This window comes from Tamandua tetradactyla, chromosome 5, assembly GCF_023851605.1.
Source record: "Tamandua tetradactyla isolate mTamTet1 chromosome 5, mTamTet1.pri, whole genome shotgun sequence".
Lineage (NCBI taxonomy): Eukaryota > Metazoa > Chordata > Mammalia > Pilosa > Myrmecophagidae > Tamandua > Tamandua tetradactyla.
This window is the reverse complement of record NC_135331.1, coordinates 100,909,859-100,915,858: the sequence shown is the minus strand read 5'-3', so window position 1 is coordinate 100,915,858 and position 6,000 is coordinate 100,909,859.

Below are 6,000 nucleotides of genomic sequence, written 5' to 3'. Positions count from 1 at the left end.
GTAGGAAGGCTTTAGTTGTATCCAAATTCCAATCCTAGCCACACTCAGTGGGAGTCATTATTTTACTCTGTATGGTAGAAGGGAACAACTCGAAAGGGTTAGGAAAGTGAAGAAAGGCAAAATCTAGGAAGGGCAGAACTAGTTTTAAGTAGCTGAGGCCATAATTTGAATGTTGGTGGCAACTCCTTAAACTTTACCACTCTAAAATTGTAGCACCCCCTAATCCCATAACTTCAGGAGTCTGTCAACCTTGGGCTTTTTTTTTCTAGCATAAAGGCCACTTATGGAGTGGAAGGAACAGTATTCTTCATATCTGTCTTGAACCAGCATAAGGAGAGCATTTAAGATACTGCAGGCTGTGCAGGAAGTGTGTCTGGCTACTTCTGATTTAATCAGTGGATTCTCACTTTGGAACTTATTCAGAAAAATGCATGTGAAAGGAAGAGCAGAACTCTAACCCAAAAGCTAGGACTTAGAGTTAGGGCCTATTTCTTTATTTTTCAGTACTATTACAATACTGAATAAATTTTCACCTTAAGAGACAAGGCATATGCAAGGAGTTGGTCCTGATCTTTGCATGCACCTTATGAAGTTCTATAATTATAGTTGGTATTTCTGCAAAAATCAGAAACTGGGCCACCGTAGCTCAGCAGGCAGAGTTCTCACCTGCCATACCGGAGACCCGGGTTCGATTCCTGATGCTTGCCCATGCAAAAAAAAAAAAAAAAAAAAAAAAATCAGAAGCTACTTTAATTAGACTCCTCAACTGTGAAAATACATGATCAGCACTTTTATGTCTAAAGTTGAACAAACACCTAAGTTTTACATAAGTCATATAAATAACTTCCTAAAATTCCCTTTGGCTTTGAGAATGGAGGCATCCCTGCTTTATAAGCCATCTTTTATTCAGAGAGCTTCAAAACATAAAACTCTTAATACCCTTCCTGCTAATACTACTGAGTAATATAGCAAACTATTCCTACTTACCCCATGCTACTCGATCTCTAAAAAGTCAAAAAAAAGTTAGCTAATGCTTGAGTAGCAAAGCATGCTGGAGAATATGTCCATTTATCAGATTGCGGGATTCAGGAACTGAATAAGAATCAGGGAGGGGAGACTGAGGATGCAGACATCCCAATAGGGATGTTAAGTGTAATAAAAAAAAATTTTTTTTTCTTTAAGAAGCAGGGGAGGGTTGGGAGAGAACATAACCTATAATAGAAGTAAGTGAGGTGTTTTTGTTTGTTTGTTTTTTTGTTTTAAATATATTCCTAAATCTTGGTTCTCGTATTAGCAAAGCTTACCATCAAGCCCAAGATGAGAAGCTAAGTAGGGTCTTCACTTATTAACTATTTGTATGGAACATAGATAAAAATAGTTTGGGATTGTGAGCACATTTATTTAGAATTTAATTTTGCATGTTCATGTAAGTTTAACTAAAAAACTACATATACAGTAACAAGATTCATTGATAATGCCAAGCAATTGAGCTCATGATAACCTACACAAACCCCACCACCCTCCTGATTTTCCCTCAACCCTTATTCACTTTCAGTGTATCATCTATTATGTTATAGCACTTAACATGATTGTAATTTTACATTGATGCCTTTCTTTGATATATACCTTCCTCCCCCATCCCCAGTTTAGATTATAAACTCCCCAAAGTTGGGGAAACTGTCTTTGCTTACTATATTTCCATCCTTGTTTTCACAGTGTGTAGTTGCCTGGCACAAAGAGGCACTCAATCAATAAAAACCAGTTGAAAGAATCAATGTGTAATAGTAGCTGTTTTTCATTAACTGATTGTTATTACTCAGCAGTTTATAAGTGGGTAAAAACTATAAATTACTGATTGTATTTGCCGGGTGCTTAACCCTTCAGAAGCTAACTGTTCTCTTGCTTCTGTCCTGGGTCTTTGTATGCAAAGCACTGTCTATAGCAGTGAGTACTTACCAAGGCTGTCCCCTCACTTCAATAGCATTCTGGAATAGTGGTGCCAGGCCAGGAGAAGGGGTACACACTGCCCCGCATACTCTAGAAGAGAATCAGAATAGAAAGGAGGGTAAAATGGCCTTAGAATTGAAAATAAAAGATTTCGAGTCCCTTTCTCCTAGCCAGAGTTCATAGGCAAGTTGATGTCAGTCAGTCAAACTCCAATTCCCTCTGATTCGGCTGAAGAAGTAATTCAACTCTTCAAGGCCCCAAATCCTCTTGTCATCTTATCAGAACTCTGAAACAAGCTGTCATAATTTTATTTCTGGAAGGAAACAAAATAAACAAAGGTTGCCTTTGGAAGAGAGAGGAGGAATGCATTCACTTTTCATTTTGTGTCTCCTGTTTTTGTTTCAATATTCTGACTATTTATGTAGTATATGTGTATATACACACCTACAATTTTTTTATGTCAGTAAGGGTTATCTGGGTCTGTTTTTCTGTATTAATTTTTTTTTCTTTTTTCAAAAAGTTGTGTCTTTCCCACTCAGTGCATCCCTGTCTTCACTCCTCTCATTGGTTTTCCATCATTAAAAACAGGTCCTGGTGTTTTTCCCCTCAAAACTCCCTAAATTCCTCTACTCACATCATGACTGGGCAACATACCTTCTTCAACAATCTCCTATTATTTTCCCTCTTCCTCTTCCCCTTTTCTTATCCCTGCTTCTGTTGAACTGTTCTTGTACTAATATTCATTAATGGTTTTGTACATATTCATTAATGTTGTATAAATACTTGGGTATTAAATTATAAAGTCAAGATACCTATCTTTACAACTCTCCCTTTGATGCGTGTACACAAAAGGCATCTTTGTTGCATGCAGAAGAGCAGAAAAGTAACTCATACCTAGATGTAGTGGTTTAAAGCTTTATAGGCATTTGTTCTTCCCATTTGTGAAGGATTGGGCAAGAAAGGATTTTTGTAGAAGATAAGAGAAATGAGCATATTTGAGGAATGTGAATGAGCAGGGGAAAAATAGAGGCAGAGTTAGATGATGGGGAACCAAAAGGTAAAGGATGTAGGAAAAGATAGCAAGAGATAAAACCAACCACATTGAGAAATTTATTTATACAACTCTTTCATGCTCTGCCCCTCCTAAGGTCCTATCCAACTTTGCTGTAGCCTACCTGCATAAGGATAATTATGACATTGCTATTGACTCTCACCAAGCTATTTACCTTTCTTTTCAGAAGCAATTCCAGAAATCTTCAGATTTCCAAAAGGAAGGACTAATCACAGCAGACATCTCTGCCCCTTGGAGGCACAGAGAGAAGCCACAGAGACTCCAGAAATGATAAGCGTCCTTGTGGCCAGTAGGCATTTACCTCTGGGGTCTGACTTCCAGGAGATGGATATGGCTGCAGTGTCAGAGATGGATCGTGGAGAAGGCACTGCCATTTCATTTGCCAGGAAATGGTGAGTTGGGTGAATGAATATGTGTACGTGTCTCTGTATATTTGTACCAGTAGTGGAGGAACAAGATAAGGATAGGCATAAATGTGTATGTTTTAAGCTTGCCCATTCTCATCCCATTTAGCATTGAATAAATTTCGTTCTAAACTTCTCTCATTTTGAGCCATGTTAAAGCTGTGAAGTTAAGGTATTCCCATCCCTCATAGGCGTTGGCCCAAATGTCTCCAGCAATTAGAACTTCTCCTAACTCAGTTCCAGTCTCCCTTGCTGGTCTTTATAAAAATGAAGGTAAGAATTGGCATATTTTTAGAGGAATGGAGTGTGAATAGGTAAAGGAGGCTGGAAGGAACATGGGGACAGTCACAAAAGGGATGTTTGAAAAATCCTGGGAAAGCAGATTTCAGGATAGATGACTGCCTGTGCCTATTCAGTCTTACTACTTCTCCTACAGTACACTGAAACATCGGGTACACAGAAGCAGGCAAACATCTTTTCAAAATGAATCTTCAAACCCTGAGATTCATTTAAATCTGAGGTGCCCCAGTTCCAGATTTACCTTAAAAAACATTAACCTAGTTTTCTCCCTGATTTGTAAATCCAGGCACTTGGAACAGTGCATCCCTCTCTTCATGCCTCTCATCTGTTTTCCCTCATTACAACAGGGTCCTAGTGTTTTTTTCCCTCCAGACTCCCTAAATTCCTCTACTCCCATCGAGGCTGGGCAACATACCTTCTTCAACAATCTCCTACCGTTCTTCCCTTCTTCCCCTTCCCTTTCTCTTACTCCTACTGAACTCTTTTCATACATACTCATTAATGTTTTTGTCTAGATTACTGACCAAACATTTCTCTTGCTTTTTTTTCTTTGTTGTGACCAAACATTTCTGTGGTTTTCATAACTTTGAGGAATACTTGTGACACTACAGATATGAAAAATATAATGTACAACCAAATCCACTAGGGAAAAAGGAATAAGAGTTATCTCAGGGCCTCTTGGTGCTGAACTTATATTAGGGTTGAAGGACTACTCATTCTTAAGGCATGACCTTGTGAATGAAGCAATGGACAGCACTCTGTTGCCAAGGCTGCTGACACTTTGTCACCACCAATTTTCCTCCCTTGTTCCAGGCCAAGATCTGTTTCTCATCAGCCACCACATTCCTCTGCTCAGGGTCAAGAGTGCTGGTCACCAGCTTTCGTTCCTAGCTGTGACTCACAGTCCTACTTTAAGCCCCTGTTTTGCTACTCAGGCCTCCATTCCTAGTGCTGTCTGAAGCCCATATCTGAGGTATGCTAATCTGAGGGATGAGTAGGGGAAAAGGGAGTATTTTTAGATGATATATTTCCCTATGGACGTCTTTTATTTGATATACTAGAGTTCATACATATTATGAATGATGAAATACTTAAGATCCATTTCTTTTTTATTAAAATATAATTCATATAACATTAAATTTCATGTAACAAAATTCATCATCTTAAATTACACAGTTTTTAGTGTATTTACAAGGTTGAACAGCCATCAACCACTATCTAATTCCAGAACTTTCCATCACACCCAGAGAAACTCATACTCATTAGCAATCACTCCCAATTTTCTCTTGCCCGCTGTACCTGGAAACCCCAAATTTACTTTTTTTCTCTCAGAATTTGCCTATTTTGAACATTTCATATAAATAAAGTCATAAATTATGTGGTCTTCTACATCTGGCTTCTTCTACTTAGCATCATGTTTTTGAAGTTCATTCATGCTGTAGTATGTACCATTTCTGTTTTATGGCCAAATACCATTCCATTGTGTGGTTATACCACATTTTTTTTATTCATTCAGCAGTTCATGGACATTTGGGTTATTTTCACTTTTTGACTATTAGGAAGAATGCTGCTGTGAATATTTTTTTTTTTTTTATGTCCATAGATGAGAGGGTCTATATCTGAACACTCTATTCGATTCCATTGGTCAATATATCTATCTTTATGCCAGTACCATGCTGTTTTGACCACTGTGGCTTCATAATATGCCTTAAAGTCAGGCAGCCTGAGACCTCCAGCTTCGTTTTTTTTCATCAAGATACTTTTAGCAATTCGGGGCACCCTGCCCTTCCAGATAAATTTGCTTATTGGTTTTTCTATTTCTGAAAAGTAAGTTGTTGGGATTTTGATTGGTATTGCATTGAATCTGTAAATCAATTTAGGTAGAATTCACATCTTAACTATATTTAGTCTTCCAATCCATGAACACGGTATGCCTTTCCATCTATTTAGGTCTTCTGTGATTTCTTTTAACAGTTTCTTGTAGTATTCTTTGTATAGCTCTTTTGTCTCTTTAGTTAAATGTATTCCTAAGTATTTTATTCTTTTAGTTGCAATTGTAAATGGAATTTGTTTCTTGATTTCGCCCTCAGATTGTTCATTACTAGTGTATAGAAACACTACAGATTTTTGAATGTTGATCTTGTAACCTGCCACTTTGCTGTACTCCTTTATTAGCTCTAGTAGTTTTGCTGTGGATTTTTCAGGGTTTTCGACATATAGTATCATGTCATCTGCAAACAGTGATAGTTTTACTTCTTCCTTTCCAATTTTGATGAC